This window comes from Mastomys coucha, chromosome X (genome assembly GCF_008632895.1).
Source record: "Mastomys coucha isolate ucsf_1 chromosome X, UCSF_Mcou_1, whole genome shotgun sequence".
In the NCBI taxonomy this organism is placed as follows: Eukaryota; Metazoa; Chordata; class Mammalia; order Rodentia; family Muridae; genus Mastomys; species Mastomys coucha.
The window spans coordinates 101,742,302-101,751,801 of record NC_045030.1 but is presented as its reverse complement, the minus strand read 5'-3'; the positions used below and the strand labels follow the sequence as shown (position 1 = coordinate 101,751,801).

The 9,500-nt window shown below is 44.3% G+C and overlaps 1 protein-coding gene and 1 long non-coding RNA gene across 6 annotated transcripts in view; one reads left to right on the top strand and one right to left on the bottom strand.

Moving 5' to 3' along the window:
- Nucleotides 1–677, bottom strand: part of LOC116087245 — a 1,043-nt gene extending 366 nt beyond the window's left edge. The window contains exon 1 of the long non-coding RNA XR_004117331.1: nt 487–677. This is a non-coding gene — a long non-coding RNA (uncharacterized LOC116087245). The remainder of the gene's footprint in view (nt 1–486) is intronic.
- An 8,208-nt stretch (nt 678–8,885) lies between these two features.
- Zmym3 (zinc finger MYM-type containing 3) overlaps nt 8,886–9,500 on the top strand; it is a 16,971-nt gene continuing 16,356 nt past the window's right edge. For 3 of the 5 annotated variants that reach the window (XM_031365798.1, XM_031365806.1, XM_031365790.1), the window contains exon 1: nt 8,886–9,018. The gene's annotated coding sequence lies outside the window, so the exon portion shown is untranslated. The remainder of the gene's footprint in view (nt 9,019–9,500) is intronic. The other 2 variants (XM_031365819.1, XM_031365813.1) reach the window with 1 other exon arrangement.

Genomic DNA, 9,500 nt, shown 5'->3' with positions numbered 1-9,500 from the left:
AAAAAAAAAAAAAAAGCAACAACAACAAAAACAAAAAATCCATAGCTCCAGGGGCCCCACTGGCCCTCTAGGAATTAATGGCCTTGAAGGGCTAGGGAGGAGGAGCATCCGACAAAGCAAAGCGCCTCCTCCTCTAACCTCGACTTCAGGGCTTCAGTATAATAGACCCCACACCCTCTGGCCCAGGGCTATCAGAAGCCAACAACTTAGGGCCACTAAGATTCGGGATGAGTAGCACAAAGAGTCCAGGCAAGGAAGCAAAAGAAGCATGGATTAAAGCTCCCCCGCCCCCGGCGTGGAGCAGTGAGCGCGCTGGACCCCACGGGTGGGCTGCGAAGGCCTTGCGCAGACGGGGAAAGGCCTCACGGGCCCTCCGAACCCATAGCCTGTGTGCAAACTCGGCCTCGCCCCAACCACTTCCTTCATAGAGTGTCGCAGGAAGCTCCACTGAACCCCAAGCAACCAAGGAGCCATCCCCAAACTCACCCTCTCTGCCCACAGTTCTTTGCTCAGAGTAAGGGCGACGCTGCACTGCCTCCACCGTCCCGAGAAAAGAGCGCGCGACCGCCGGAAACGAGCCGACGGAGCTCGGTGCCTCCCAAGGGGGGGTCAATGTTGGATTCTCGATTGGCTACGTGAACTGCCAGTCAAAGTTGAGCTCCAGAGAAGATCTCATTAGTCCGCCATTTCTTAGTTTCTATTGGCTACCGACTGTCAAAGCCTTGGGTTCGTGTGAACGACAGATGGGGGACAAAGAGCGAGGCTTTGTATCTTCTGCGCATGCACTAAGAGGCGCCGAGCGCGAGACGGAAAAGGAAGGGGGAGGGGGAGCTAGCCGTGGAAGGTAGGGGGTCGGAAGGAGAGGCTAACCTGGCCCTATGGAAGGACTGAAAACCTAGTGGTAGGAGGAGGAAAGGAGATAACTTGTGCGAGAGGAAGATTGGAGCGAAAAGGGGAGAAAAATGTGCGTGTAGGCGTGCGCTGAGAGTTTATGCACTGCGCCTGTGCAAAATTAAGAGTAACAATGTCATTGTATTCTATGTGGCAGAGCTAGCCGTTTGCTACTGAAAAAAAAAAAGTGCCCCGCCATGTTTCTTTTTTCACACTTCCTCAAAGCGTCCACCCTGACACCCTATACAGTTTTAGTTTCCTTTCTCAGTGTTGGGTATGTTTGGGAAGTATAACTGAAATGGACATGGTTGTAGAAAGAGCCAGGAGGGCAAGTGATTGTGACACTTTAATCTCAGTGATTACCCGAAATTGTGACTAGCACTATTTCCATGGTAACCAGAGAACCGGATAGGCCAAACGTACTAAGGTTCCCGTCGCGGAGAGACTCAACAGGTTGGTCGGTGGTGCCTGAACCAGTATGTTGGAGGTCTTCACATCAGACCTACACTTTATCCCATAAGAGGCCTATCAGGTAATAATAACCTTCGTTATTCCATAATGCCTAGCTCTCCCAGGCGGTTAACCAAGGATTACAAGGTTCAATTGATAGGCACCAGTAGTTAATCCTCAGTAATTAATTCATACTCCGGATGGCAGATTATCTCAATAGGGACTACCTATACCTTATATGGTGACACAATGATATAGACCTGTGCTGTCTAATAAGCCTCTTACAATGCTGGGACGTTCTGTGGCGCCATTCAATACAGTAGTAGAGACTATATTCTACCCAACCAACCCCGTGTGCATATGTATATGTGTGTGTGTGTGTGTGTGTATCAACATATGGATGGCTACAAGTTACTATATTGGGTATATTTAACATAATGGTTCCCAAACTCTTTGAGGTAAAATAGGACATTATTATGAAAAAACAAAATAAATTCCTACTCATAATGGGGGGGGGGACGACAAACAATGCCCAACAGTATGACCTTTCAGCCCTACTACTGATCTCCTATACCCACTACCCAATTATGACAGCTGTTTTCTTTTCTTTTTTTTTGTTTTTTGGTTTTTCAAGACAGGGTTTCTCTGTGTACTCCTGGCTGCTGGAACTCACTCTGTAGACCAAGCTGGCCTTGAACTCCCAAGTGCTGGGATTAAATCCACCTGCCTCTGCCTCCCAAGTGCTGGGATTAAAGGCAAAGGCATGTGCCACCACCACCCGGCATGACAGCAGTTTTCTATGTATGACTGTCCCAATCAAACAGAAGTGATTAAGCCTTTAACTTCTGCACTCAGGAGGCTGAGAAAGGAGCCCCCTTGCCCACAAGGCCGCCCTGGACTACATAGTGAGGAGCAAGGTATCCAGTGCCTAGGACTCTGTCTCAACACAAAACAACAACAAAATCACACATACATGTATATGTATATATGATTTAAAATATGGATACTTTCTAAACCATGACCTTTTCTGTTTTCAAAAAAGATTTAATGGCTGGCTGTGACTCCAGTTTCCAAGAGATCTGACACCCTCTTCTGGCTTCTGAGGATACTACATGCATGTGGCCCACAGACAGCAAAACAGCCATGAACATAAAGTGAAAAAATAAAAAACAAAATCATTATTTTATTTTATGTCTGCATGTATGTAAGTGCATGTAGTGCCTAAGGAGGACAGAAGACAATAGTGGATCCCCTAGAACTGGAGTTACAGATAGTATAAGCTACCATGCAGGTCTGGGAATCCAACCCAGGTCCAGTGCTCTTAACCTCTGTGCCATGCCTGAAGCCCCAGCTGTGACTTTTTGTATGCAATGGCTTTTTTGGGGAAAAAAAAAAAGACAGGGCGTGGAAAGATGGCTTAGGAGTTAAGAGCACTTACTGCTTTTGCAGAGGACCTGGTTACATTCCTAAGAGACACATGGCAGTTCGCAACTATTTGTAACTATAGTTCCAGGGCACCTAACACCTCTTCTGACCTCCGCAGACTCCTGCAGGCTTGTGATCCACAACATACATATATATTCAGGCATAGCCCAGTTGTGGTGTCTGTCTTTAATCCCAGCACTTGGTAGGCAGAGGTAGACAGTCTCTGAGTTTGAGGCCAGCCTATCTCAGAGTGAGTTCCAGGACAGTCAGGACATACAGAGAACCACTGTCTTAAAAAACAAACAAACCAGACTAGACCACCAACCAAGGAGTGTACCTAAAGGCTCCAGATACATATGTAGCAGCGATGGTCTTGCAACAACAACAGGTGGGGAGGCCCTTGGCCCTGGGGAGGTTTGATGCTCCAGAGTAGGGGGATGATGGAACAGTGGGGCAGAAGAGTGTGGGTGTGTAGGGGAGGACCCTCATATAGGCAAAAGGGAGGAAGGCAGATTTGGAATGGGAGGTTGGTGGAGGGGGTAACCGGGAAGTAAGATATCATTTAAAATGTAAACAAATGGAATAATTAATAAAAGAAAAAACCCAACCAACCTCAGATACATGTTCAAGTACCCATTCACCTGCTTCAATAAATAAATATTTTAAAAAAATACTTTAGCAATGGTGCATGCCTCTAATCCTAGTACTTAGGAGGCAGAGGTAGGCAGATCTCTGAGTTCAAGGCCAACCTGGCCTACAGATGGAGTCCTAGAACAGCCATGGCTATACAGAGAATCCCTATCTCAAAACAAACAAACAAAACTAGCAAAGTTGGGAGGCTGAGGAAGGAGACTCTTCAGTTTGAGACTAGATTTGGACACATAACAAAACTATTGTTTGGGTTTTTAAAGCTGGACTTGGTGGCTCCTGTTTTTAATCTCAGCATTCACTCAGGAGTCAGAGGCAGGAGGATCTCTGTGAGTTTGTGGCTAGCCTGGTCTATGCAGTGAATTGCAAGCCAGCCAGTGCTACATAGTGAGACTGTCTCAAAACAACAACAAAAGAAGATAAAACACCAGGGCCAATAAGATAACTTAGCAGTTAAAGGTACTTGCCACTGTCCTGACAATTGAGTTCAATCCCTGAGACCCACATGTTGAAATGTGCTCTGGCATGTGAATACCCACATATATACACATGTATACATACACATAAATGCATTAGAAATGTATTTATTATTGTGTGGAGGATGTGCCACACGGAGTTACAGCTGCCCAATTTGGGTGTCAGGAATCAAACTTGGGTCCTTCAGAAGAACGGGAAGTTCTCTTCACCACTGAGACCACTGAGTTATCCTCCAGCCACAGAATTATTTTTAAGAAAAGACAGGTTATTTTGTACGTGTTGGACTCTAATCCTTCTTGACTCAATTTCCTGAGTACTTGAGTCTATAGGCAGTGTTACCTTAGTCATTTAACTATCTCACCTACTAGAACTCCTTTTCTATTTGAAGGGTGGGGGTGAGACACATGTAGCTTCAATCTCTTCATCCTCTTGGTTTGACCTGCACCACCACATCCAGTTTCTAGTTCATTTTAATTACCTTAAATTTTAACCACATATTGCTGTGGTCATTGTATAGACCTATAATTCCAGCACTAGAGAGGCCAAGAGTTTGAGACCATGGCTGTCAAGGCAGCTTTGTGAGTAAAGATGTTTGCTGTCAAGTCTTTTGTTTTTTTCTTTTCTTTTTTTTTTCTTTTAAGATGTATTTATTTATTATATGTAAGTACACTGTAGTTGTCTTCAGACACACCAGAGGAGGGCATCAGATCACAGATGGGTATGTCATTACAGATGGTTGTGAGCCACCATGTGGTTGCTGGGATTTGAACTCAGGACCTTGGGAAGAGCAGTCAGTGCCCTTAACCACTGAGCCATCTCTTCAGCCGCCCTTTTGTTTTTTTTTTTTTTTAAAGATTTATTTATTGTTATATATAAGTACACTGTAACTGTCTTCAGATGCACCAGAAGAGGACGTCAGATCTCATTATGGGTATTTGTGAGCCACCATGTGGTTGCTGGGATTTGAACTTCAGAAGAGCAGTCAGTGTTCTTAACCACTGAGCCATCTCACCAGCCCAGCTGTCAAGTCTTCTAATCTGAGTTTGATTTCTAGACTGACATGAAGTGAGAACAGACTCCCACAGGTTGTCCTTTAGGCGCATTGGCATATGAATGCCCCCCTTCCCACACACACACATACACACACAAAATTAGTATTGTGGCTGGAGACATAGTTCAGTGGCTAAGAGCACTGGTTGCTCTTGAAGAAGACTTGGATTTCAGTCCCAGCACCCATGTTATGGTCACAACCATCTGTAACTCTAGTTCCAAGGGTTTCTTGTTTTCTCTTCTAGTGTCTTCAAGCACTGCATAAAGGTAGTACACATTTATACATGCAGGCAACTGATGTAATATAAAATGAAAAACTCTTTTAAACATAAAGGTTTCAGAAAAAGAGTATGAGGTCAACCTGAGCTCATAGCAAGACCCCACCTCACTACACACACACACACACACACACACACACACACACACACACACACACACACTGGCCATAGTGGTACAAGCCTTTAAACTCAGCACTTGAGAGGCAGAGGCAGGAGGATCTCTGTGTGTTTAAGGGCCAATCCGGTCAGCATAGCAAGTTCCAGGCCAACCAGAGCTACATTGTGAGAAGTGTCTCTCTCAAACAAAACAACAAAAAAAGAGCCTACAGTAACTCATTGCAGAGCAAGTACTTCACATATGCAAGGTCCCTATATTTGATACCCATTGCCAAAATGCAATAAAAGGAAAGTGTTTATCTTTAAGTAGATGGGCATTATGACCATTTAAAATTTTTTACCTTTTATTTGTGTGTGGTGAGGAAGGGGGTGCATGTACAAGTGCCAGAGGACAACATGCAGAAGTCAGTTCTCTCCTTCTACCATGTGAGTTCCAGGAATCAAACTCACTTGCTGAACCATCTTGCTGCCTAGCTTGTTTGCTTGCTTGCTTGCTTTTTACTTTCTTTTGTTCTTCCTTCCTTCTTTCCTTCCTTCCTTCTTTTCTTCCTTCCTTTCTTTCTTTTGTTTTTGTTTCTGTTTTGTATTTTTTTTACGATTTTATTTATTTATTTTATTTATGAGTATACTGTAGGCATCTTCAGACACACCAGAAGAGGGCGTCAGATCTCATTATGGATGGTTGTGAGCCACCATGTGGTTGCTGGGATTTGAACTCAGGACCTTCAGAAGAGCAGTCAGTGCTCTTACCCGATGAGCCATCTCTCCAGCCCCTGTTTTGTATTTCTAAAGATAGGTTTTCTCTTTGTAGCCCTGGCTGTCCTGGAACTCACTATGTAGATCAGATTGTCCTTAAACCCAGAGAACCTCCTGCCTCTCCCTCCCAAGTGCTGAGATTAAAGGCACATGCCACCACTGCCCAGCTCTCTTGCCTTCTTAAGGTTTTCTGTGATTTCCAAAATTTTTTTTTTCGAGACAGGGTTTCTCTGTGTAGTCCTGGCTGTCCTGGAACTCACTCTGTAGACCAGGCTGGCCTCGAACTCAGAAATCCGCCTGCCTCTGCCTCCCAAGTGCTGGGATTAAAGGCGTGCGCCACCACCGCCCCGCCCAAAATTTTTTATATATATATTTTAAGATTTATTTGTTATTACAGCTAAGTACACTGTAGCTGTCTTCAGACACACCAGAAGAGGGCGTCAGATATCATTACAGATGGTTGTGAGCCACCATGTGGTTGCTGGGATTTGAATTCAGAACCTTCAATTTCCAAAATTTTTACAGTGAGTGAGCAAACATTTATAGATAGATAGGTAAGACATGATATTTAATTATTTGCAGGACTGCATATATGTGTGTGTGTATGTGGTGTGTGTGTGTGTATGTGGTGTGTGTGTGTGTATGTGTGTGGTGTGTGTGTGTGTATGTGGTGTGTGTGTGTGTATGTGGTGTGTATGCTTTGTAGCTTTTGAGATAATGTATCTCTATGTAGCTCTGGCTGTCATGGAATTCCCTCTAGACCAAGCTGGTCTTGAATTCAGGGATTTACCTATCTCTTTTAATGATATCATGAATCTTCACTCCCAGCAGCACTGAAGACAGATCCAAGAACTTATTAAGAATACAAGGTAAGTGCTCTAGAAGTGAATTCTCTCCCCAATCCTCTTTTTGTCTTTTATTTTGAAACAGTTCCCTCTCTCTTTTAGAGGGAGACTCACTATGTAGTCTAGGCTGACCTGGAACTCAATATGTAGACTAGACTGCCCTTGAACTCAAAGAAATCTACCCCTCCCATCCTAGGCACACATATACCACCAGCCTTGAATTTAATTCTGTAGCCCAGACAGGCCTTGAGCTTTCCATCCTTTTCTTTCAGTCTCCTGAGTAGCCTAGTTTATCATCTATATTAAGAGGTCTGGCTGAGAAATGCTCTTAATATGTAGTCTAGGCTGGCCTTGAACTCTAATCTCCTGTTAGCCCCCTAAGTACTAAGTTTACAGACCTGTGTTTCCATGACTGAGTTATTTATATTTTTGAATTCTGAAAAAAATGTATAAATAAAATGAGGGCATGTAGCTCAGTTATATAGCACGTAACATGTGTAAGGCTCATTTTTAAGCCCCAGCACTGCAAAAAATGAAATAAATAATATTCTGGGCTAGTATGTAACTTAGCTGGTCAAGTACTTACCTAGTATTCACAAAGCCCTGGGATTGATCCCCAGCACAGCATAATACAGGCATTCTGACACATGCCTGTAATACTAGGTGGAGGCAAGAGGATCAAAAGTTAAAAGTCATCCTTGGCTACAAAGGGGGATTCTAGGCCAGCCTGAGTTACATAGTAACTTCAAAACTACCAGACTGGGGTAATAAGACCCATACCCAAAACAGAAAAAAAGCCAAGTAAACAAACAAACAAAACACCCAAGAACAAAATCTCACCCAAAACCAACTAATCAAAGATTTGGGGTGGGAAGATAGAGTTATAGTTTCACAGTAAAATTATGTAGATAGAGCTTTCCCGTGTATTTGTGTCCCCACACACTCCTGGTCTTGCCAACTATCGACATCCAGAACAATATAGGTACATTTGTTTCAATCCCTAAATGGGCTCAGTCAGCTACATTATTACTAACTAAAGTCCATGGTTTACATTAGCACTTACTCTTAGTAGTTTACATTGTATTTGAATAATGTATTTTTACCTGTGTCTACCATAATAATATCATGCAGAGTGATATTACAATTGTAAAATCCTGTGTTCCTTGTCATCAGTTTTACATTTATTATTTTGTGTGCCAGTGTATGCATACATGCTGCATCACAGGTGTGCTGGTCAGAGGACAACGTGCAAACCTAGGTTCTTTCCTATTATCTGAGTCCTTAGGCTTGGCAGCAAATGCCTTTCCTTGCTGAGTGTCTGTCTCACTGCCCCCAGTTGTTGTTCAGTGTAACTGAAGTTTTGTTTTAGTTTGTGTTTGTTCTTTTTAAACAGGGTCTTGCTATGTATTCCAGGCTGTCTTCAAACTACAAGGAATCCTCTCACCTCAGGTTCCCTGCGCACTACCACACCCAGTTTTTGGTTTTGAGACAGGTGTTTCACTATGTAGCCCAGGCTATTCTTTCTCATGGTCCTAATCCTGATGCAGCCTTCTAAGTGCTGGAATCCCAGACCACCGTACCAGAGCAGAAGTCACCCCTCCCTCTTAGATGGTCTTCACTCCATTTGAAAATTAGTGATCTGCCACCAAATTAGACATTCTACCCCCAGAACAGCCAAGGGTCCAGGCATGTGCTGAGGGGGTAGGCAAATAAAGGAACTAGATGTCACAACTGAGAAGGAACAAACAGAAAACACAAAGAAACAGTACAAGGAGAAAGAAGCAGACCGTGGGAGATGGCTACAGAGCATACTGATTAAGATACGGAAAGCCGGGTTTAGGCAACCGACACTGGAAAAAAATCACATTTATCTCTGATGTAGGAGAGAGCAAAGACAATCTCAAGGCTGAGGGAGGGAGGTGGAGGGAAAAACAAGGCTTCTGTGAAAATATGGGTAAAATTCCCAAGGACAAGGCTTGGGGAGGATTTCTATGGGAAAGAGGAAAGGTCAGAAGCAAGCTAGAGGAGCAGCAATGGACAACACTGGACTCTTCTTGCCTGAGTTTCTAGTATCTAAGTCGGTAAGTGCTATGCAGCCCTAAGGAACTATCCTGGGAATGTGGAGAGAGGGATTGTGAAGTGTTCTGTCATGAGGCCTGAGAATGAACCCTGGTACCTATTCTTTTAAGTCAGTAGACCTAGTGTCAGTGACCCCTACCCCTACCCTACTTCTCAAGCCTTAATCACAGCCACGCCCACCATCAAGTGCGATCCCCGGAGGCTGTGTTGGAGTGCTCTCAGGGGGCAGAGACGCAGAGACAGACTGTGAGGGAGAGACCGACAAGAACATAAAAAGGGGAGAGGGAAGGACAGTGTGTGTGTGTGTGTGTGTCCGCGCGCGCGTGTGCAAGTGGATGGGTGGGTAGGGGGCTTCTGGTGAGGAAAACTATTCAAGAGAAAATTCAAGCTCCTACAGAGGATTCAGTGAAATGATCCCAGAACTTAACCGAAGGCCATGGAGGGAGAGGGGGGTGTAGCCTTGCAGAACCTGCTTGGGGGGGGG